Source organism: Ambystoma mexicanum, chromosome 11 (genome assembly GCF_040938575.1).
Source record: "Ambystoma mexicanum isolate Mex_15411 chromosome 11, UKY_AmexF1_1, whole genome shotgun sequence".
NCBI classification, from domain to species: Eukaryota; Metazoa; Chordata; class Amphibia; order Caudata; family Ambystomatidae; genus Ambystoma; species Ambystoma mexicanum.
In genome coordinates, this window is record NC_090934.1 from 1,466,838,359 (window position 1) to 1,466,863,943 (window position 25,585).

General features: G+C 48.3%; 1 protein-coding gene across 4 annotated transcripts in view; it reads right to left on the reverse strand.

Annotated features, from left to right (window-relative positions):
- CRTC3 (CREB regulated transcription coactivator 3) overlaps window positions 1-25,585 on the reverse strand; it is a 537,535-nt gene that overhangs the window by 286,770 nt on the left and 225,180 nt on the right. The window lies entirely within an intron of this gene.

The following is a 25,585-nucleotide window of genomic DNA, read 5'->3' on the forward strand; positions in this document are numbered from 1 at the left end:
TTTGGCAAGTGGTGGACATTACGTCAAATCACCACACCACTGTTGCATTTTCAGAGTGCCTATGCTGGCCCGTGGAGTGGCTGGCAAACAGCGCCCCCCGCCGGGGGTCTCAAGACCTCAGTCTGCTTGAGGACGGGAAAGGAACAAGAGGAGGATAAGGTGATGGGAAAGCAGAAAATGGATGACACAAACCCCGGGGAGGAACGGATAAAGCAGGGAAGAATGTTTTATGATAGCAGGGATTCATATTGGGAGGAGGGCGATTGGTCCTTAAGCTTTCTCATAGTTAAGCTGCGTTTCCAAGGCAGGATCAGACAGGGCAAAAATTCAGTTACAAGGTACGAGCCAGCAATAAAAAGTCACTGGCCAGCTCAATTCTTTACATACACAGAGCACACAATTTCTTACTCGCCATGAGTCGATTATGACTAGCCAATGGCTAGTCCCGGGTGAACATTTGGCACCCTGCTTGTAAGTTAGTACCAAATCACACATTGGATGCATGGGCAGCTCGAGAGTGTGCCAGTGCAATAATGCACGTTTTCGTGGCTCATTTGCTGGGGCATCTATATGTTTCGATGTAACCAAGGTCAAATCGCAGACTGTTCCTTCTGGCACTGCCAAGTGGCCTAGTCAAGACTGGACGGTATATGAAGGTTAGGGTATATTAATATGCTTTTATAATGTGCCAAATCACCACTGTAGTAGCTGCTGCAGCAGAAAGTAAGGACACTAACACAGTAAAATAGATGGCGGGTCAAACGTCACGATCCTCCCAGCTGATTAACACAAGTAAAGGATTTCAGAGGGCGAGTCACATGTCCAGGGCACTGTTCATTATGTGTAAAGTGAAGGTAATACAGCTGCAGTAGACCTGCTCCTAAGCACTTAAAAGGCAAGAAGCAAGCCCACACATGGAAATAACAGATACACTTAAACTACAGCAGAGAGGGGAAAGACTCGTATCTGGAAAATAGTCAAACAACAGTTGCCACCATGATCCGCTCCAATCTGTAGAGGCTTCACCTGTGCTCCATTCTAGGACTTATCAAAATAAAACTACAATGGGAAAAACAGAACCACAAGTCCAAAAATGCAAAGGAAAAAACAGCACTGAATAAGCACCTAGAGATTGGAATGGATTATTTTGGCAAACAGAAAACGCTTCTGGTTTTTGCAAAGCTAAATTATTCAGCAACATCCTTCCAAGAGTTGAGCAAACTGAAATGTTGAGTTGCTCACCAGCCCCAGACACTAATCCAGGAAGATTCAAGCTGAGGCATGAAAAAAAGCACATAATCCAACCGGCTTTAATTTGGCAACATATGAAGAACCCCACGCATTCACTGCCAATCTGCAAGGAGAATCCAGGAACATGAGGCCTCGAGGAATGCTGCGTGGGTGTCTTCACGCAACCACAACACAACTACATCAACAGTGGGTGTGCAGGTGAAACCATCAGCTGCACCACACGCACACCAACCCCGGGGTCATGGAATCAGCAAGGTGTGCAGCGCCACATCACTCATGTCCGTGATTTGTTATTCAAATAAAGTCATGTGCCGGGCAAGATAAAAGCGCTCCAGCGCCAAACACGCAAACACAGCTTCTAAATACGCCATCTTGACTCCCGAGTCAACCGGTGAGATTCTGAACCTGTGATCGAGTTTAGAGAGGGCAAATGTGGGAGCTTGCAGCCCAGCGCCTGGAATGCTTGTTCAGAGAACAGTGTGTGATACATTAATGCATGGGTGCACAACATACGGCCCGCGGGCCAGTTGCGGCCCGCCATGCTCTTTTGTCCGGCCCGCGAGGCACAAAGACTTTCCTAATGGAGGGCGGCCCGCGGCCGCCCTCCATTAGGAAAGTCTTTGTTGTCTTCCGGGCCGGACAAAACACTGGCCCTCATTGGCTCAGCAAACACACGCATCACGTCACTCCTACGAGCCACGTAATGCGTGTGTGCTGCACCAATGGAGGGCCAGCACTACGGCTGGCGTGGACCATAAGGCTTGATGCCGGAAGGCATTTCAGCCTTGGACCACGCCAGCCGTAGTACAAGTCCAGCGTTCCTGCTTACCTGCCTGCCTTCCAGCACGTCTCCGGTAAGTGGTCTGTTTGTGTTTGTGTGTCGGGTCTGTTTTGCTTTGTTTGTGTGTGTATGTTGCGAGGGGGTGTCGGATGTGTGTCGGATGTTTGGATCTGAATGTATTTTGTGTGTATGTTGAGATGCGGGGGTGGGGTGTGTTGGATGTGTGTCGGATGTTTGGATCTGAATGTATTTTGTGTGTATGTTGAGATGTGGGGGTGGGGGGTTGTTGGATGTGTGTCGGATGTTTGGATTTAAATGTATTTTGTGTGTATGTTGAGATGCGGGGGTGGGGGGGTGTTGGATGTGTGTCGGATGTTTGGATTTTAATGTTTTTTGTGTGTATGTTGGGGTGGGGGGGTGTTGGGTGTGTGTCGGATGTTTGGATCTGAATGTATTTTATGTGTATGTTGAGATGCGGGGGCGGGGGGGTGTTGGATGCGTGTCGGATGTTTGGATTTGAATGTATTTTGTGTGTATGTTAAGATGCGGGGGTGGGGGGGTGTTGGATGGGGGTAGGGGTTTGGGTCTGTGTGTTTGCATGTTTGAGAGTGTGCTGAGTTGGGGGTGGGGGTTCGGGTCTGGTTGGGTGCTTGTGTGTGTGTGTGTGCGCTGAGTTGGGGGGTGGAGGGGGCCATGGGGCATAGTGTTTGGTTGGGGGTGAGGGTGCCATGGTGCATAGTGTTTGGTTGGGGGTGAGGGTGCCATGGTGCATAATGTTTGGTTGGGGGTGAGGGGGTCATGGGGCATAATGTTTGGTTGGGGGTGAGGGACATGGGGCATAGTGTTTGGTTGGGGGTGAGGGGGCCATGGGGCATAGTGTTTGGTTGGGGATGAGGGGGCCATGGGGCATAGTGTTTGGTTGGGGGTGAGGGTGCCATGGGGCATAATGTTTGGTTGGGGGTGAGGGAGCCATGGGGCATAATGTTTGGTTGGACGTGAGGGACATGGGGCATAATGTTTGGTTGGGGGTGAGGGGGCCATGGGGCATAGTGTTTGGTTGGGGGTGAGGGGGCCATGGAGCATAGTGTTTGGTTGGGGGTGAGGGGGCCATGGAGCATAGTGTTTGGTTGGGGGTGAGGGACATGGGGCATAATGTTTGGTTGGGGGTGAGGGGGCCATGGGGCATAGTGTTTGTTGGGGGTGAGGGACATGGGGCATAGTGTTTGGTTGGGGGTGAGGGTGCCATGGGGCATAATGTTTGGTTGGGGGTGAGGGAGCCATGGGGCATAATGTTTGGTTGGGGGTGAGGGAGCCATGGGGCATAATGTTTGGTTGGGGGTGAGGGACATGGGGCATAGTGTTTGGTTGGGGGTGAGGGGGCCATGGAGCATAGCGTTTGGTTGGGGGTGGGGGAGCCATGGGGCATAATGTTTGGTTGGGGGTGAGGGACATGGGGCATAGTGTTGCACTCCAAGAGTGAACCCAATAATAAAGCTAAAACAGGCACAGTTGGGAGATGTTCATCTTTGGCTTTTTGAGGAAACCTGACTCAATGAAGGCCATACTCCTCTTGGGCAACCCAAATAGCAAACTGTAGCAGTCCAAAATGACGGCATGTCCAATCTAGGGTCAATAAAATATATATAAGTTAACTAAACATGCGAGATACAATAACTAAATAGAAATAAATTATAACAATGGAAAATGTGTAGTACAAAATGTAAGTTTGAAATGCAAATAAAAATCGTTACCCCTCAAAAACATTATTTTTCCATGTGTTTAGTAGAAATTGGGGGTTTAAAAAGCCTCCTGCCACGCCCCGCCTACAGCCCCGCCCACATTTACTTTTCGGCCCACTATAGCCCTCATGTAAGGTACTTTCGGCCCTCTGTCAAAATCAGTTGTGCACCCCTGCATTAATGGCTCTCCAGGTGTTTTGCACAACAACTGCCATCATCCCTAAGCAGCATAATCAATAGACAAATATCATGGGAATTGTAGTCCAAAACATCTGGCGAACCATAGGTTGCAGACCCATAAATTAGGACCCCAGATAATGCGCAGGAAACACATCCTAGCTTGTTTTCTTTACTTTCAAATAAACATAAATCGTAATATAAATATATCGTTCAAGCTTCGGTGGTTATGTTTAATTGGTATTGCCCCAATTCAGCATAACTGAAACTAGGAAGAAAAACGTACACAGAGGAATTGAAACGGTCCCTGCCTATGCAGTCCCCGACACCCCCCACGCCCAACCTGAACAGCAGCGCAGGTCAAACCAGGACGAAATGCTGTAGGAGCGGATGCAGGTAAGTGCAGAAGCAGAGACGCTCCGCATGAAAATCCCTAGGGAAGCGCAGATGCCTGGAGGTGGATGAAAGGATGAGGCTGGGTCACGGGGCCCTGGAAGCAAATGCTGTAGGAGCGGATGCAGGTAAGTGCAGAAGCAGAGACGCTCAGCATGAAAATCCCGAGGGAAGCGCAGATGCCAACAGGTGGATGAAAGGATGAGGCTGGGGCCCGGGAAGCAATGCTGTAGGAGCGGGTGCAGGTAAGTGCAGAAGCAGAGACGCTCAGGCTGAAAATCCCTAGGGAAGCGCAGATGCCAAGAGGTGGATGAAAGGATGAGGCTGGGGCCTGGGGCCCTGGAAGCAAATGCTGTAGGAGCGGATGCAGGTAAGTGCAGAAGCAGAGACGCTCAGCATGAAAATCCCTAGGGAAGCGCAGATGCCAACAGGTGGATGAAAGGATGAGGCTGGGGCCCGGGGCCCTGGAAGCAAATGCTGTAGGAGCGGATGCAGGTAAGTGCAGAAGCAGAGACGCTCAGCATGAAAATCCCTAGGGAAGCGCAGATGCCAAGAGGTGGATGAAAGGATGAGGCTGGGGCCCGGGGCCCTTGAAGCAAATGCTGCAGGAGCGGATGCAGGTAAGTGCAGCAGCAGAGACGCTCGGCATGAAAATCCCTAGGGAAGCGCAGATGCCAAGAGGTGGATGAAACGATGAGGCTGGGGCCCGGGGCCCTGGAAGCAAATGCTGTAGGAGCGGATGCAGGTAAGTGAGAAGCAGAGACGCTCAGCATGAAAATCCCTAGGGAAGCACAGATGCCAAGAGGTGGATGAAAGGATGAGGCTGGGGCCCGGGGCCCTGGAAGCAAATGCTGTAGGAGCGATGCAGGTAAGTGCCGAAGCAGAGACGGTCAGCATGAAAATCCCTAGGGAAGCGCAGATGCCAAGAGGTGGATGAAAGGATGAGGCTGGGGCCCAGGGCCCTGGAAGCAAATCCTGTAGGAGCGGATGCAGGTAAGTGCAGAAGCAGAGACGCTCAGCATGAAAATCCCTAGGGAAGCGCAGATGCCAACAGGTGGATGAAAGGATGAGGCTGGGGCCCGGGGCCCTGGAAGCAAATGCTGTAGGAGCGGATGCAGGTAATTGCAGAAGCAGAGACGTTCAGCATGAAAATCCCTAGGGAAGCGCAGATGCCAACAGGTGGATGAAAGGATGAGGCTGGGGCCCGGGGCCCTGGAAGCAAATGCTGTAGGAGCGGATGCAGGTAAGTGCAGAAGCAGAGACGCTCAGCATGAAAATCCCTAGGGAAGCGCAGATGCCGAGAGGTGGATGAAAGGATGAGGCTGGGGCCCGGGGCCCTGGAAGCAAATGCTGTAGGAGCGGATGCAGGTAAGTGCAGAAGCAGAGACGCTCAGCATGAAAATCCCTAGGGAAGCGCAGATGCCAAGAGGTGGATGAAAGGATGAGGCTGGGGCCCGGGGCTAATGCGATAGGTGGTGGGGAAGAGGCTCGAGCATCCTGGATGAACACACGGGGCGATGCGGGGTAGTGCTTCCGCCAGGACTGGGAAGAGGGCCTGCTTGTAGATCAGTCGGGGTAGCGAGAGGTGCCCGACTGTGGGCTCAGCAGGAGGAGTGCATGGAAACACAGAGAGACCTCTGACAGAGGGCTTTCAAAATCTCATCTGAAGAGTAGAAGGTTGGGGGGGGAGACGAGGCTTGAGGAATGCAGGCAGGGGGTGGGGAGGGGACAAATTAGGAGGTACCAGCTTCTAGCCAGGCATTAAAAATGAGCTAGATAAGATTGCTTCCTCTGATTGGCCATGGTCTCCCCCAATGGATTACTGTATCTAATCTTTACTCTGGCTTGAGCGAGCACCTAGATGCAAGAAAACCAATAAATCTCTCAGCCCCCCCCCCCCCCCGCAGAGGTGCAAACCCAGATGCGCACGAGCTCGATGGCCCCCAATGGGCCCAAAGGCATAACCGCTGCATGTGGCGGCATCCAGGACTTCCCGGCCATTTTGGATTCCATGAAAGAGAAGTCGTGGTAGAATAAATGTTCAATGTTAGCAAAACACTCTTTCAATACTGCATAGGGAGGCGGCCACGATCGTCATGTGACACACAGGACGCCACATAGAGCTATTTCGCAACAGTGAGTTTATTTGGTATTAAGTCGGGAAGGGGTTGGGAGAAATACCTATAGCAGTGGTCTGCAACCTTTGGACTACAACTCCCATCTATCGTGGCCAGCATAGTCAATCTTAGGGGATCATGGGTGTCGTAGTCCAAAACATCTGGAGAGTCACAGATTGAAGACACCTGGCCTATAGGAATAAGGTGAAACTCTTCAAATGTTATGTTATTTACCTTTCATACTGTGTAACTGCAGTGGTCTTAAAGCGCTGAGTCCATGTCCATGGGTGAGAAAATTGTGACCCCGCCCAGGCTGTTAAACCAAACCATAGTCTGTGGTAGGAGCAGAGAAAAAAAGACGGAAATCCTAATGAAAACACTATCAGGAATGGAAAAACATTCTCGTATCCAAAACCTGCAGTGGGTTTTCCTCCAACCTAGTTTTAAGAGTCCTTGTTCTTCCAGGGACTTCCTATTCTATAAATCAATGTCCACAGAGACAGCCAACAGAATTATCAAAAACCTAACCACGACCAGTCCTTGGCTTCCTGACTAATGCCTATTCTAAACAAAGAAATATTCCAATTCTTGCCCAACAGAAGAGGTAAAGCCGGTTCTACAATGTCCAGCTGTAATTCAACCAAAATATGAAGGAGGTTGCTCCAAAGAAGGTTTTTTTACAAGTGTGGCTGAAAGCCTTGTCCATTCCTGCCTCCCTGCTTAGACCCTGCCCATGCATCTGTTTTCCGGGTTCACTTTTGGGCTTCTCCTCAGCCTCCTCGTCTTCCAGCTTGTGCTGGGCATTGGTTCAGCGCTGCTTACTGCACTGTTCATTTTCTCCAAAACATCAGGCACCTCACGGTGCCAGATGGAGCCCCTTCAGCCTTCCTGACACTTAATCATCAGGTCAGCCTCTCCTACACCGATAGTGGATCAGTATTCTAGATTCAGATCTCTCCTGGACGGATCCCTAATTTGCAAGACTTGATTTCACGTCTTTTCAGGACCCTTGCTTAGCATTCAGTTTAGGTCTCTCCTGGAGGACTTCAGGTTTATCAGCAATTTGCTTAGGTCCTTCTAGAACTCAGATGGATCAATATTCTAGGGCAAGGGTAATATATTCTCCTTTCGCTTGGGCCTCCTGGCCGCCATTTTCCCCCCTCATGTGACATTTCTTCAGGTCAGTTCGGAAGATCGAATTTGACAACGTTCTCATCTACCATCCAGTGGGTCTTCTGTTCCTAGGAATTTCATCTACACAGTAAAGTCTGTGGTAGCGGCTCTTTGCTCCAGGGGCATCAGAACACGCATATAGCTAGAAAATAACTTCAGCTGCCACATCACAAAAGCTCGACCAAACGATATGTAGGGTTCTTCAATGGCAACTCATTTCTCAAAAGAATTAGCAAGAACAGTGGGTTGTCGGTGATCAAACATTCAGAACATATTTCCGGCTTTCTTCACTACAAGGAATGTCAACAACTCAAAGACCATGATCATTACGCTGGTCTTACATACATTGAACTCATGTCGCTGTCCCCAGAGACCAGAGAAGAGCTTGTCTGGTGGATCCATCATATGAAAGCACAGAATTGCCACGTGATTTCTGGCAATTTCACAGACACAGTTCTAGACTTGGATGCCAGCTCTTTCATCTGGGGTGCTCAATAGAGCCAGGTGTCCACAAGAGGGAGTGTGGGGCAATGGTGATTGGAAGATGCACCTCTACAAATGACTTTTCTGGACCTTCTGAAGGGTTTGTACGCTTTCAAGAATTCATCCAGACACAAAGTGGCTTCCTATGGATCAACATCCCCTCGGCAGTCCAGTAGATTAGCAGACTCCCCGAGATACCATATAGCAGACTCCCCGAGATACCATATAGCAGACTCCCCAAGATACCATATAGCAGACTCCCCGAGGTACCATATAGCAGACTCCCCGAGGTACCATATAGCAGACTCCCCGAGATACCATATAGCAGACTCCCCAAGATACCATATAGCAGATTCCCCGAGATACCATATAGCAGACTCCGCAAGATACCATATAGCAGACTCCCCGAGATACCATATAGCAGACTCCCCGAGATACCATATAGCAGACTCCCCGAGATACCATATAGCAGACTCCCCGAGATACCATATAGCAGACTCCCCGAGATACCATATAGCAGACTCCCCGAGATACCATATAGCAGACTCCCCGAGATACCATATAGCAGACTCCCCGAGGTACCATATAGCAGACTCCCCAAGATACCATATAGCAGACTCCCCGAGATACCATATAGCAGACTCCGCAAGATACCATATAGCAGACTCCCCAAGATACCATATAGCAGACTCCCCGAGATACCATATAGCAGACTCCCCGAGATACCATATAGCAGACTCCCCGAGATACCATATAGCAGACTCCCCGAGATACCATATAGCAGACTCCCCGAGGTACCATATAGCAGACTCCCCGAGATACCATATAGCAGACTCCCCGAGATACCATATAGCAGACTCCCCGAGGTACCATATAGCAGACTCCCCAAGATACCATATAGCAGACTCCCCGAGATACCATATAGCAGACTCCCCGAGATACCATATAGCAGACTCCCCGAGATACCATATAGCAGACTCCCCGAGATACCATATAGCAGACTCCCCGAGGTACCATATAGCAGACTCCCCAAGATACCATATAGCAGACTCCCCAAGATACCATATAGCAGACTCCCCGAGATACCATATAGCAGACTCCCCAAGATACCATATAGCAGACTCCCCGAGATACCATATAGCAGACTCCCCGAGATACCATATAGCAGACTCCCCGAGATACCATATAGCAGACTCCCCGAGATACCATATAGCAGACTCCCCGAGATACCATATAGCAGACTCCCCGAGATACCATATAGCAGACTCCCCGAGATACCATATAGCAGACTCCCCGAGGTACCATATAGCAGACTCCCCAAGATACCATATAGCAGACTCCCCGAGATACCATATAGCAGACTCCCCGAGATACCATATAGCAGACTCCCCGAGATACCATATAGCAGACTCCCCGAGGTACCATATAGCAGACTCCCCGAGGTACCATATAGCAGACTCCCCGAGGTACCATATAGCAGACTCCCCGAGGTACCATATAGCAGACTCCCCGAGATACCATATAGCAGACTCCCCGAGATACCATATAGCAGACTCCCCGAGATACCATATAGCAGACTCCCCGAGATACCATATAGCAGACTCCCCGAGGTACCATATAGCAGACTCCCCAAGATACCATATAGCAGACTCCCCGAGATACCATATAGCAGACTCCCCGAGATACCATATAGCAGACTCCCCAAGATACCATATAGCAGACTCCCCGAGATACCATATAGCAGACTCCCCGAGATACCATATAGCAGACTCCCCGAGGTACCATATAGCAGACTCCCCGAGATACCATATAGCAGACTCCCCGAGATACCATATAGCAGACTCCCCGAGATACCATATAGCAGACTCCCCGAGATACCATATAGCAGACTCCCCGAGGTACCATATAGCAGACTCCCCGAGGTACCATATAGCAGACTCCCCGAGATACCATATAGCAGACTCCCCGAGGTACCATATAGCAGACTCCCCGAGGTACCATATAGCAGACTCCCCGAGATACCATATAGCAGACTCCCCGAGATACCATATAGCAGACTCCCCGAGATACCATATAGCAGACTCCCCGAGATACCATATAGCAGACTCCCCGAGATACCATATAGCAGACTCCCCGAGATACCATATAGCAGACTCCCCGAGATACCATATAGCAGACTCCCCGAGATACCATATAGCAGACTCCCCGAGATACCATATAGCAGACTCCCCGAGGTACCATATAGCAGACTCCCCAAGATACCATATAGCAGACTCCCCAAGGTACCATATAGCAGACTCCCCGAGATACCATATAGCAGACTCCCCGAGATACCATATAGCAGACTCCCCGAGATACCATATAGCAGACTCCCCGAGGTACCATATAGCAGACTCCCCAAGATACCATATAGCAGACTCCCCAAGATACCATATAGCAGACTCCCCAAGGTACCATATAGCAGACTCCCCAAGGTACCATATAGCAGACTCCCCAAGATACCATATAGCAGACTCCCCAAGGTACCATATAGCAGACTCCCCGAGATACCATATAGCAGACTCCCCGAGATACCATATAGCAGACTCCCCAAGATACCATATAGCAGACTCGGCAAGGTACCATATAGCAGACTCCCCGAGATACCATATAGCAGACTCCCCGAGATACCATATAGCAGACTCCCCGAGATACCATATAGCAGACTCCCCGAGATACCATATAGCAGACTCCCCGAGATACCATATAGCAGACTCCCCGAGGTACCATATAGCAGACTCCCCGAGGTACCATATAGCAGACTCCCCGAGATACCATATAGCAGACTCCCCGAGGTACCATATAGCAGACTCCCCGAGGTACCATATAGCAGACTCCCCGAGATACCATATAGCAGACTCCCCGAGGTACCATATAGCAGACTCCCCGAGGTACCATATAGCAGACTCCGCAAGATACCATATAGCAGACTCCGCAAGATACCATATAGCAGACTCCGCAAGATACCATATAGCAGACTCCGCAAGATACCATATAGCAGACTCCCCAAGATACCATATAGCAGACTCCGCAAGATACCATATAGCAGACTCCGCAAGATACCATATAGCAGACTCCGCAAGATACCATATAGCAGACTCCGCAAGATACCATATAGCAGACTCCGCAAGATACCATATAGCAGACTCCGCAAGATACCATATAGCAGACTCCCCGAGATACCATATAGCAGACTCCCCGAGATACCATATAGCAGACTCCCCGAGGTACCATATTGAAGGTTCTGGCAGACCTTGTTTTAGGCCATTGGATTTCAGTCCAGGCAGTGCACATTATTAGGTATTCACAGTACAATTGCCACCCTCTGCAGATTCAGGATCACGATCATTGGAGACTCATTGATCATGTGTTTCATGGCTTCCATCACCCTTCCAGGAACTCTGTTTATGGATGTCTTTGGCGCTATTCTCACTAGTCAATTATCCCAGCTTTGTATCAGTTGTTCAGATCCGGAAGCTCAGGCGATGGCCATTTTATTTCAGATCCAGATCACAGCAAATAGTTATAGATTGGCCAAGGCCAGCTGGTGCTGCTGGTGCTTAGAAGGGGAATCACATCTCTGTACTCTTCTACATAATGTAACTTCAGAAGAGTAGTTGAATGGTTGGCCATGATTAAAGAGTTCCTCAAAAATATCTTTCCAAAACTGTGTCACTTGCATGCTCTATCACTGAAATTGCCTATGGTAGGGAGGGTTTGGCACAACAGGAATCTCACCCCCAAGTATTTGACATCGGAATGGACTTAATGGTGGATATAGCACAGTTGAAGTATCATGTTGCTGTTCGTATTTGGCAGACATAGTGTGCAAGTCGATACCTTCTCTTTGCAAACTCCTCAGGGACTTCTTAGACGGACTCTACACGATCAATGTTGTTGGGTGATAAAAAGGGATTATAGTGGTGCTTTTCAGATACCCTGCCGGCTCAGTTTACTTCCCATCACACTCTCGTACTCCTCTCCCTCTCGCTAGTCTCCTTCTCCCAACACTCTATGTCTTCCTCCGCTGTCCCTCCGATCTCTCTCACTCCTTCTACATTTTGCATGCATTCTTCAATTTTACTTCTCCTTGTGTGCGCACTACTAGTACTTCGCCACCCCATCTTCTATTCATTCACACACAGACACACCTTTCACTCTCACAAGCACTTCACATTCACTCCCTAAAATAATCTTGCGCACTAGTCTTACACGCACACAACAGTACCATTTACACTCACCAAACAATACACCATCCTCTCAAACTATCCTCCACACTCCAGTCCACTGTCCTGCCTCCTGCTGGTCTCTTGGTCTGTCTCCTCCGCCTCAGACCTCAAGTGAACATCGCACCCCTACCCCCTTCTCCAACATCTGATTGCTAGTCCAACTCCGGCTAAAATGGCCGAGTCTCCCTGCCCTTGCGGTGTAACATCCAGTTAAACTTGTACATAAGCGAGTTTAGCCCCGGCCCTTTTCTCCATGTAGGACCGCTGTGAGGAGCGGCCACCCACCTTGGGCTTTAACTCTTCTGAAAGTCACACCCTTTGTGTTTGCAAGGCATTGCGGGTGCAAATAGATTTTACTAGCTGGCTTAACCTCAAACTTTGAGGATCGGGATTGGCAGGAATTTGTTTCAACCTTCTGTCACAACAGAATCATAGAAATATGACTGAGCCATGCATACACATTCAATTGTTTTAATTAAAACCAATATATCAAACCGAGGGGATTCTGTACCTTAATGTTGGGGAAGTCACCAACAAACATTATACAATCATAGGCAGCTTGCCTACAGAAATATAACCTGCCCCCCAAAATCTCGCTACCTCCCATTTCACACAGAAATCCATTCATATAAAGCACTGTTAATGGCGACTTGTATCATTTCTTATTCTAACTGACCACAGACTATTTAACGCCATTTATTTTTTCCAATATTAACGAGAAGTGTTGGCACTAGAGTGCGTGTTTCAACAAACATATGCATAATCTTCAAAACACGTTGAAAAATGTATTATCATGTACGCATATGGTGGTGTTGGCTTCTAGTGCATGTATGTATGGTGCGTTGCATTAAGAATGCACAGTCTTGTATTTAGGGAAGCTGTGATTTCATTGTTAGAGCACATAATCCCAGGTCATTTACACAATTTAGGAATATGAAATGAGTTTCTGAAATGAATTTAAACTTATAGAAACAGGGTGAAACTTCTGATGGGATGCAATCCGCTTTTCTTCATTATGATATGATAGAATGATATGATTGCTTATTTATAACACGCTTAATACCCAGCGGTTTCTAAGCGTGGACCCGGGGATCGAACCTATGTTGCTCCACGTCGTCTTATTACCAAGGCTAGCACGTTGCCGCTGAGCTATCCTCCCGAGACATTGCAATGCTCAGAGCTCTGCTTTTACAGACGTCTCCCTTCATTTTCACAACAGAATGGTATAATACAAGCACATTCGGTTCAGTTTGTTAAATAGTGTTGTGTTGTGTTGTCATCAAACGTACCCCCACAGCCACTTGGATGTGGCTAGCAGGTACTCATTGGTAACCGATAAGGGAATGGTGAAGGGCAAATGAATAGATGATGCCATCCCAAGGTTTCGTCGTTCCCCTAATAAGGGTTGAGGATAATCATCGCCCGCCGCTTGGGTCTTAGATAACAGGTTGGCCTCTCCGTAGGATATCCGATTCACTGTTTCTATGTCAATTAACATCAAGTGGCCATCGTAGATTGAGACTGAATGATGTAGACCCGGATCAAATTCAGGAGAAAGGGGCCAGTGGTTGTTCGGTATCGATGGCCAACTGTTTCATGTAGGTTGAGGTGGACATGGTGCGACTCAAGCTTTTGATGTACTGAACACTGCAAAAGAAAGACGCAACTAGCACCAGCAGGTGTAACCAACATGTTTGCAAAGATCCTTGAAGTTCCTGCTTGCACATTTTAAAGATCCCGGAATATAGAAGATCATTATTATAATTGGAGCAAAAAGTTTAAGAGAACAAAATGTCTGGGAGTAAATCTAGTCCTATTGCACAACTAAACATACAAATCGTTTTTGAAACCTGATGGTGTGAGGTGCAACCGATAATCCTGACAAGGCCTTCTTTGGGTAACAGATCAGCTTCTCAGTGCAAGGTACATTGTCAGAGGTATGCAGCAGTGAACCCGTCCTCTAGCCGGAACCAATATTGGCTACCAAGCATTATATGACGTAGCTAGGCAAATTGATATTTAGTATTTATGAAATTGGGTAAAATGTAAAAGACCCGAGAACTACAAATGGAGTTCCGGGAACCTTTACAAACCGAGACCCAAATTAGAGGCACCACATTACTCTAGTTTAATAAACTGTAGACATCCAGGAAACTTGTCTTTTAATCACTATAGTTCCAGCATTTAAGAAGGTGGAACAGCCTTAGCACCGTGCTACAGCCCAATCACTCAGAGACACTGTGCGGAAACATTCCAAGTATATTTGACTATGATTGTTTCAGGGATAAATCTTATCCGATCTTCAACTTGAATTTTTCTCTTTGCTAGTGTTTGGACCGGTCATTTGTCCAGTATCGCACAGTAGTTTGTCCTTTGCCATCATGGACTTCACGGCCACGACAGAGTATATCACCACCTATTCTCGGCAGTACTATAGGACATGGGCAATGATGAGCATCTCTTCAGCATAATAATACAGCTCTATAGACATTCCGCGGCTTTAGCACCCTACAGTAGAAATGGTGATTGGCGCAAAATCTTTGAAACTAAAGAAGGTGTTCAACAAAAATGTGTTTTAGCACCAGCAATATATAAACTACTTGAACAGGTTGCCCACCCAACTCTGATCAACCATCAATGTCCCAACAGTTGGCTGGTCGCAGGCTAATTTCCTGCCTGGGAAACATGGACGATGTTGTATTTCATCGGTCCCCGTCCAATGATAACCATTACCAAGACATTGCAGGTAATGGTACAGCATAGAAGCAAGGCAAGACAAGAGTGCCAGACTTTCACATTGATAGTTACTCTGAAACTTATGGTGGCAAGACAGTTCTTCCTTCCCAAATGTATATAAGGTGAAGCAATGAGGAATTGCTTGCTTTGCCGCAAGAGTCTGGAATATCTCATCTCTACCGCGGATGGACATAGTGGAATATAAGGGTATTCCCCCAAAATGACAAAAATAAAGTGCCTAAATCATGTTCACTGAGCATCCAGCTGGGACAAAAAAAATAGAATCCCATAATGCTGAACATGGAGACCAGGGGTTGCAGTGGTTTCCCCTGCTCCTCTTGTTCAGCATTATGGGCTTTGGGGCTTGCAGAGGTGTCCCCCGCTCTCCTTGTTCGGCCTTATGGGCTTCGGGTGTTGCAGGGGTTTTCCCTGCTCCTCTTGTTCAGCATTATGGGCTTTGGGGCTTGCAGAGGTGTCCCCCGCTCTCCTTGTTCGGCCTTATGGGCTTCGGGTGTTGCAGGGGTTTTCCCCTGCTCCTCTTGTTCAGCATTATGGGCTTTGGGGCTTGCAGAGATGTCCCCCGCTCTCCTTGTTCGGCCTTATGGGCTTCGGGTGTTGCAGGGGTTTTCCCTGCTCCTCTTGTTCAGCATTATGGGCTTTGGGGCTTGCAGAGGTGTCCCCCGCTCTCCTTGTTCGGCCTTATGGGCTTCGGGTGTTGCAGGGGTTTTCCCCCGCTCCTCTTGTTCAGCATTATGGGCTTTGGGGCTTGCAGAGGTGTCCCCGCTCTCCTTGTTCGGCCTTATGGGCTTCGGGTGTTGCAGGGGTTTTCCCTGCATCCATGACATTGGAAGCGGCGGACAATAAAGTACAAAAATAAAATATGAGAAAGGACCCTGCAGCGCCAGCTCCAATCCATGTTAGTGGGAGGGACCTGATGTCGTAGGGAAAGAGGGTAGTCAGCGGCACACAGTGAAGTCGTATTGCCGAATGCTGAAAACGTAAATGGGGGGTGCGGGGGAGAGGAGAGGTTGGGGGGGTGCGGAATGCCAGGGAAAGTGATCTATGTGATCACTGCACGGTGCGATTTTGGAATTTGATACTTTCGGATTCGAAATTTCACGCAGTGCAGTAATCGTGTAGATCCGAATCTAAGTACCTCAGGTTATACTGGTTGTCTCCAGGTCAAAAGCCAATGACTTCCTCTATATTGAGAGACACGTTAAAGGTTCAGCCTCTGGTCTAAAGATTGCTCTGTCTCAGTCTCTGCTGCGGATTGTGAGCTGGTTAACAAGCAATGTGTTTTGTTCTTTTACTTGGAGGCCTACTACGGTAAAGTACATAGGAAATGTTTCAACTATCGATCAACGTATGCTTCAAAACACATGCCCGAACGCTAGGGGGTAATAATATTTTTGAGCGCTATTCCTTTAAGGGTGGTAAAAAAAGCCAGTGGATTGCCTTTATGTAGATTTACAGCACTGCTTCCCTGAACTAGTGCTCCCAGAAGACAGCAATGAATGCATCACTGTCTAATGGGGCACAGGAAGGACTCTGCAAAGTGAACTGAGTCTTCAGTAGGGCTGCTGCTGCCCTAACTCACATATGGTCTTGAATTATGAGTCACAATTGCTCTGTGTACATAAGTGCCATGCCAGAAAGCGCATTGCTAGTACTTGATTTCACAAACTTCCTTTGGCACTTCATCGTGAAGGGGGCCCAGTATAAGAGTGCCTTCTTTGGACGTGTTGGTGCGTCTCTTGCATCCAACATACACTTTCTATATTTTGACTTTGGTATGAACGTCCATGAAAAATGTGTTAACGCACTGCTAAGTGCCTTAACTTTGGGCAATGTTTCGTTATTCATGTACACATCATGTTGGCAGACAACCCAATGATCTGCTGGTATCTTCAACACTGGAATCCCGCTGCCATTCGAATCAGATCTAAAACAATATACCCAATTATAGCACATTCAAATTTTATTCTTGTGTACAATAATCTTATCTTAAATTAGCTATTACAAATTAATAATGGATGCATTTATGTAATGCACCCAGAGGCCTTAGAATTGAAATAAACAATATACGCTAGTATAGACATTCGTACAGATTATTTGCTGTTTTATTATACAAACTTGTTCAATGGACGTATCCAAATAAACACTTTAACTAATATAGGTGAACTTGGAGGCGAGAGCTGGAACTGGGGCATCCGTGAGCAGAGGGTGAGGCTTTCGTTTCTGGCGATTGCTGTAGTGGCGTTCTTCTGAGGGGAAGATTCCAGGCTAGGGTGGGATGGTGGTGGATCCCACTACCGCCTGCAAGGATCGCACTATGAAGCAGATGGCAGCTTCCAGCCGCGGTCCAGATCCAGAAACTAGCCCCCCATATCAGACTTGATCGGGCCCTTGAGATCCATTTGCCGACAGGAGCAGCTAATGTGTTCCATTGGCTCTTTTGCCAACCATCTAAGCAAATCTTCACTCTAGACCAGTTCAGAGAAATTACAATAGACCAATTTCTGTTACCATCTAACAGAACATTTCGCCCCAACTCTCCTACGAGGGCAATTTTTTGATATCTGGTCACTTTATTGATCGATTATTTACCATCTTTATCTTGAACTTTGAGGGTCTTCTGAAATATTTTGTGGTCACTGAGCAAATTGAGAGCGACCAGGAACTGCAGAGTGCAACGTATGCCTGGAGGCCATGAACATAGCAGAGGTATGTGGTATAAAGCACATTAACTTAACATATGACCTTCCTGATGATGGATAACTCAAAGAAGAGGGCAGTGATTACCAAAGGGATGTAACGAAAACCACAAACCGGTGTAGAACTGTTAGAGGGTCCAATGAGAATAACGAGTGCCTGCTACCATCAATGTTTTGTGACTCAATGCACCCGAATCCTGTTTTGGACGGTAATAACCCATCATTGAAAGCTATTGTAAAAAGATTTGATGACCTTAAGCAACAAATCATACATAAAAAGAGTACATTGTTAAAGGTGGTAAAGCAGGTAGAAATACTTAGAGAGACTAATTGATTTATGAAATCAGGAAGCCATATGTAGACGATAACATGAACTAGGACTAAAAAGCATCCCTTTCATGGAGCATGCCCAGAGCAGGCATTTGACCCTCTTACCAATCAGCGGGAAGCGAGGTAGTCCAAGCACTATGTAAGGTGCTGCTCCCATTACAAGAGGGGAAGGGAGATTTGTACTACAGGGTAGGCGAGAGGTGCTGTTAAAGAGAAGGAAGAAGACTGCTGAGCTGGTTGTAAGACCTGGAGTAGAAGAACAGATTGCAAGACCTTGAGAGGATGGAAAGATTGGTGGAGTGTGTAAGAACTGGCGTGGAGTGGCAAATGTAACTCCTGGAGAAGAGAGACTGATGGTAAGATCCAGATAAGAGAGAGCGATTGAAAAATCGGGAGACCAGAGGAGATTGAAAGCCAGACACAAGAAACACTCAGAAGAAAGACAAATGAAGCAGAGACCAAACTGCAGGTGAATGAAGACCCAGCCACACACAGCCAGTGTCAAGAAAAGGGGACCAAACCGCAGGTGAATGAAGACCCAGCCACACACAGTCAGTGTCAAGAAAAGGGGACCAAACTGCAGGTGAATGAAGACCCAGCCACACACAGCCAGATTCAAGTAAAGGGGACCAAACTGCAGGTGAATGAAGACCCAGCCACACACAGTCATTGTCAAGTAAAGGGGACCAAACCGCAGGTGAATGAAGACCCAGCCACACACAGCCAGTGTCAAGAAAAGGGGACCAAACTGCAGGTGAATGAAGACCCAGCCACACACAGTCAGTGTCAAGTAAAGGGGACCAAACTGCAGGTGAATGAAGACCCAGCCACACACAGCCAGTGTCAAGAAAAGGGGACCAAACCGCAGGTGAATGAAGACCCAGCCACACACAGCCAGTGTCAAGAAAAGGGGACAAAACCGCAGGTGAATGAAGACCCAGCCACACACAGCCAGTGTCAAGAAAAGGGGACAAAACCGCAGGTGAATGAAGACCCAGCCACACACAGCCAGTGTCAAGAAAAGGGGACCAAACCGCAGGTGAATGAAGACCCAGCCACATACAGCCAGTGTCAAGAAAAGGGGACCAAACCGCAGGTGAATGAAGACCCAGCCACACACAGCCAGTGTCAAGAAAAGGGGACCAAACCGCAGGTGACTGAAGACCCAGCCACACTGAGACAAAGACGGAGGAATTGGAAGAGAGATAGACAGAAGGTGAAGACAAAGCCTGTTCTGACCAAGAGGAAGGCAGAGGCCCAGACAAGGGAAAGAAATGGCAGCGGTGCAGGGGAGGGGGGGGCAACAGTGATAAAGAATGGGCAGGTAGAGACCAAGGTCTAGGGGAGAGGGATGGTGATGAACAGGAGGAGATGAAGAAAGTAAAAGGTTTCCTGGGACTAACTCAGGAAGGAAGAACATCCAGTGTCCCTGGGAAGTGGTGGGGAACACTATAACAAACCCCACATCTTCAATAAAAAACCATGAACTTGAATATCCTCGTTCCTCCATTCATTACAACCTGTGACAAGAAACTAAAATACAGCGGCTTCAGGGATGAAGCAGGCCACTCACGCAGTGGGGGGAAAATCAACCGGGGGCGGGGGGTGTTTCTTATATCCAGGGGCCTCAAACATGTAATGACATATTAAGGCACGCTTACAACTGGGAAGGTACAAAGGTAAGGTTTCCAGATGACTCCCTGTGACCAGGCCCCCCCTATTCCAGTCAGTGCTTTTGCTTAAGCACATTTTAGTCAATTGAGTGACCAAAGACTACAACTTCCAAAATGCACATGGGGGTGAAATGAAAGGCCAGGACTAGGCATTGTCCGGCTATCAACATGTTGCCAGCTGGTAAGTGAAGTCAACAGGCTGATGAGTTGACCCTCCTCTTCTCATTAGTATAAGAGCTGGGGAGGGTCGCGCATAACTGGCTTTTGACCTGGGGGGCCATTGCTGCTCCGGAGAACACTGTCTGCATCGCTCCCTTTCCTAAAATGCACGGAACCCTCATTAGGCGGGGGTCTGTGTGCTGCAGCTAAGCTTTGCAAACACCCATTCTGCCTGCCTTTATTGTAGATATTGTTGAGCACAGGCCTGGCGTCTGTGGTCAGAACATGCATGAGCATATGCCAGGAGGCATCAGGCAGATAAACAGGCAAAGACCTTTGAACAGGACTACGGAGCTTCCGAGCCAGAAAGGCAAACAAGCTCTCAGCCGAAATGTTTCAACAGTGCTTTTTCTCAGCCAATCCGGGGGCGCGCCTCTGTTCAGGGACACTTTTTCAAGCTTGTTTGTGTGTGAAAATGCGAGAGACTATGCAGCAGAAAGCCCCAGGCAGAGAAGGCATATGTCACAGGGAAGTACGTGGGCAGAGTGCGTTGTTGCAGGCCACAAATAACCAAATATCCATTAAGAAAAATCTTATCGATAATGCTATACCACAGGACCCCCCTCTAACCTCCGACTCTAATCTACCACAATTCAGCTTCAAACCGCTATATATTAAAGAAGTAGAGAATATTATGCTTAAACTTAAACCCTCCAATTGTAAGCCTGATGTCTGCCCGGCTACGCACATTAAGGATGCAGCCTCTACACTCGCCCCCTTTATCACTACATTCATGAATGCGTCATTTGACACCGGTTCTGTTCCCACTAACCTGAAAGATGCTTGGGTACTCGCTTTACTGAAAAAACCTACTTTGGACCCAAACAATCCGTCTAACTACAGACCGATTACAACAGTTCCTTTCCTGTTGAAAATATTGGATTGTGCAGCTTACCTCCAGATCCAGCTGTTCTTGGAAACTAATAACTTGTTGGGATTAAGACAGTGGGGCTTCAGACCAAGACATGGGACTGAAACTGCACTTATTGACTGAAAGACACACATCCAGGTACTAAAAGACAAAGGAAAATCCTCCCCCCTCCTCCTCCTCCTACTTGATCCATCTGCGGCATTTGACTTCATGAACCATGAAATCCTTTGTAAACACTTTTCATCCGCTGCACACTTCTCTGACCAAGCCAACTCCTGGATTAAATCCTTCCTCAGCAATAGATCCATGAGGGTCTTTGCACCGTCTGCCTCAGCATCCCCTATGCCAGTCTCTTGCGGAGTCCCACAAGGATCCTGTGTGTCCCATACACTTTATAACGTTTTCACCAAGCCTTTATTTAATATACTCGATTATCTGGGTGTCACATATACCAACTATGCGGACAACACCCTGATACTCGTCCCTATCACAGGTGACTACGCTATAAATAGCAAAAAGCTGAATGACATATAGTAACGTACAAATATGGATGGCCAAGCATGGATTATGTCTAAACGATGACAAAACCGAACTACTTCTACTAGGCTCCCCAGCCAAACGCAACAAATTAGGATGGTCCTTCAAAGCCTTCAACATTGACAGCAACATTATCAAAGTAGTGAATAATGTGAAAACACTTGGCATCTATACTGATTCTACATTATCTCTTACAAGACACTAATGCCTTAGTGTCCTCAACATCTTATACATGTAAGCTTATTACAGCCTGCCGCCCATATCTCCCCTCGACGAATTGCATCTCAGTAGCAAGAGCTCTACTACTATCAAAGCTAGACTATTGTAATGCGCTTTACTTAGGATCGTCCCAACACTATCAATAAAATGCAAGCCATGCAAAATAATGCAGTCAGATCAGCATGCAATAACCCTAGAAAACATCTTATTACAACAGCCAGACAGAACCTAAAATGGCTGAACATCAAGCAAATAATAAATCTCAAATCACTCTCAATAACACACAAGTGCCTCTATAACCAGGCACCCATATACCTCTGTGACACCATTGTACGCCACACATCATTGCGACCCAGCAGATCTGCCCAGTCACATTGTGTCGCCATACCTCGCTTCAACCAACAACGGGCAGGTGGGGTCAGCTTCCCAGTCATGGCCTCAAAAAAATGGATCACACTTCCCATCTTCATAAGAGCAGAACCCTCCTTCATGGCCTTCCGCAACAAGGTCAACGTTTGGTTACTGGACCAGGATCATAGCCTACCTACTCAGTAACTTTCGATACGCTACATCACTGCCACAACTGTATATATGACTGTCAACTGTAAAATGTATACTCTATGCTACTGTACATATATGCAATACTGTAAGAACAGCGCTCAGTTGCTCCAGGGCTTGACGCGCTATACAAAATAAATACAAATCCGGTTATGCATCTTAAAAAACAAGGCCCATGTGTTGTGCAAGCCCAACCCTCCAGCATGTGGACACGTCTGCATGTGTCACTATAGGTCACTGCTATCCGGCTCACCATGGGGACTGACGAGCCACAGGACCGCAAAATGGGGGGGGGGCGGGCATTAAGCGCCATGGGATAGGTAGTTGCTCTGGGAAGTGGATGACAAATTGGTGCCCCCACACTCCCAATCTCCTCACTCGAGACAAAACCTCAATGACACAAGGACCAAAGAGGACAGGGAGGAAGAACGTGGAACAGTGGTAGTTGGGAATCCGGGAGACAGCAAGTTTAGTGCATTGACACATGCAACCTTCAAAGGGACAGGCAATGGGCAGACAAAGCAAGGTAATAGGCGACAGCATGGGTCGGGTGGAGATCCCATACCCGAAGCAAGCTTGGCACCGCAAGGTTGCGTACAGGGCAATTCTCCCCCTATAAAGGTTGATCGTCTTCACCCCCATCACAGTAAAGACCCTGTGAAACCAGCCCTACTGTGACAAGTCCACACAGACCAAGAAGAATCCAAACCCACGACTGAGAAGACGGGGTAATGAGGCTCAAGCCTCGGTATCCAAAAATCACAGCTGATGGATACAATGTATCAGCAAGAAAAAGACAGACAGCCCCCAAACCAATCCAGACACAAACTGGCTCTGAACAGAGCCTGCTTACTACGGCAGCTGGGGTAGCAGCAGTCCGTACTCTCTGCACTGGGTGCTTTTGGGGAAAGAGCGCACAGAGCAGGCACTCCTATCAGACGGCTCATCGTTTCATTTCTATCATGTGCCAATGGAGTGCCCAGTGGGGAGACGTGGAAATGGGTTCAGGCAGCCCGCAGTGGCTTCACCCACAGGAAGGCATAACGGGGCCGAGGGAGTGCGCCATGTCCAGCTGCGACAATGTCTGTCAGGAGGAAGGAAGCGAGAGAGAGAACCTCTTGCACGGGTCCAAGAGGAGCAGTTTGCCCCCGGGTGGGGTCGCGAGATGCTGCGCCACGCCGTAGAGCCCAGCAGTAGTAGGCCTCCGTCCCTAACTGGGGAACGCAAAGAGAGTGAATCGGATGGCGCAGAGGCGGCAGAGTTCCCCAGAGGAGCAGGAAACAGCACGTCAGCAGGCGAAGCAGCGAAAGAGCACAGGGAAGAGAAGGGAGGAAGAAAGAAAGCAATACAGCTACTGATACGCGTGGGGAAGTATTACACGCCTGCAGATCGGGGCTAGGCAGAGCACCCCAAAAGAGAGGCAAGGGCACAAAGACAGGAAAAGGGGGTGGCAGCACTGGCTCATCCGATACGGAGCCGATTCAAGGGTACGCCACTGCATATAGCAGTGAGGAAGAGGCGCAGAGGCACCTCAAAGCATGGCTTAATAGCAAGGCTAAAGTAAAGGGCAAAAAGGAGAATTATTTGAAAGCAAAGAAGGCCAGGAATATCAAGGGAGTCTTTCGAACGAAATATGGGAGAAAATCACTAAGGGAAAGACCTTCACAGGAAGGATAAGACCTTAGCTTGGCATATTGAGAGAAAGGCAAAAAGAAAGATTTGGTGCAAAGAATTCAGAGATATTTTTCACTGCTCGAATACCAGAAGAGAGGCTTTGACATTAATAAGGAGGACGACAACAAAAACAGGACGAAAAAGGTGCGCATAAGAAAGCACCAGTAGAGCCGACTTTCCAAAACTGGCTCTCAGCCTTCCACAATCTGGCTACCATAATAACGGAGGAATACCCAGAGGAGGGCGCAGCAACACCGGCTTAAGAGCACAGGGTAGTGAAGGTATATCGAGCAGTTAGTAGGGAGGCATGACTTGATTACGATGGAGAGTTTCGCATGCAGATGGATAGCTATCCCGATATGGGGTGGGAAGAGAAGGTTACCAATTTATGCATGTTCAATATGCATCAGAACCGTCCGCGCACAGCACTAGCATCCAGTCAGGGAAACCTTATGGGTTTGCCAGCCACTAGGCAGCTGACAGCAGTTGCCAACACTTTAGAGGGCATCCCTTTTGCAATTGGGGGAAGGATTGCAGGTTTAGGCACCAGTGCAGCAGGTCGCATAGTAGCACCAAGCGCCCAGAGACCATACCAACAGCTGCACCTAGGCAACTGGAGAGAAAACACCCATGAGGGAACAATCGTAGCGGCAGCACGGAACATGGCAGCGCCAAGGGCCCAGAGGCCATACCAACAGCTGCACCTAGGCAACTGGAGAGAAAACACCCATGAGGGAACAATCGTAGCGGCAGCACGGAACATGGCAGCGCCAAGGGCCCAGAGGCCATACCAACAGCTGCACCTAGGCAACTGGAGAGAAAACACCCATGAAGGAACAATTGCAGCGGCAGCACAGAACATGGCAGCGCCAAGGGGCCAGAGGCCATACCAGCAGCTGCACCTAGGCAACTGGAGAGAAAACACCCATGAAGGAACAATCGCAGCGGCAGCACAGAACATGGCAGCACCAAGGGCCCAGAGGCCATACCAGCAGCCACACTTAAACATGCGAAGAGCGAAAACACAGGAGGGGGCATTTCCACTGTGGAGATCACCAATAAGGGTGAAAGAAATGGAGAAATGGCTGCTGGCCTTCCCAGACAGTAAATCAGGACATCCTATTCAGGAAGGTTACATGTAAGGGTTTGTCATCCCTTTCAAAGGGCATAGCTTCCAGGACATTCCCTGCAACCTCAAATCAGCCGAGGTAACCTCAGTACTATTCGGAGGGAAGATCCAGAAAGAAATTGAGCTAGGTGGGGTTGGGGGACCATTTAACCAAATCCCATTCCAGCACTACATATGCCCCTGTTTAGGGCTGGTTCCCACAAAGGAGGAAGGGGGATTCAGGCTGGTACGCCCCTTATCCTACCCGGCGGGTACATCAGTGAATGATGGCATTTCGAGCATAGAAGTAGCACTGGCATACACTGATTTGCAGGAAGCAGCGGAGGTGGTCAGAAAGGCAGGCGGGGGGAGGGAGGGGGCCTGGCTGCAAAGGCAGATATTCAGTCAGCGTTCGGATTGCTCCCAGTGCATAAGGCATCACACCAGTGGCTATGTTTCCAGAGTGAGGACATATTTTACTTTCATAAATGTGTGCCGATGGCGTGAGCTATTTCATGTGCATTTTTTGCCAGAGTAAGTTCATTCCTGGGATGGGCGCTG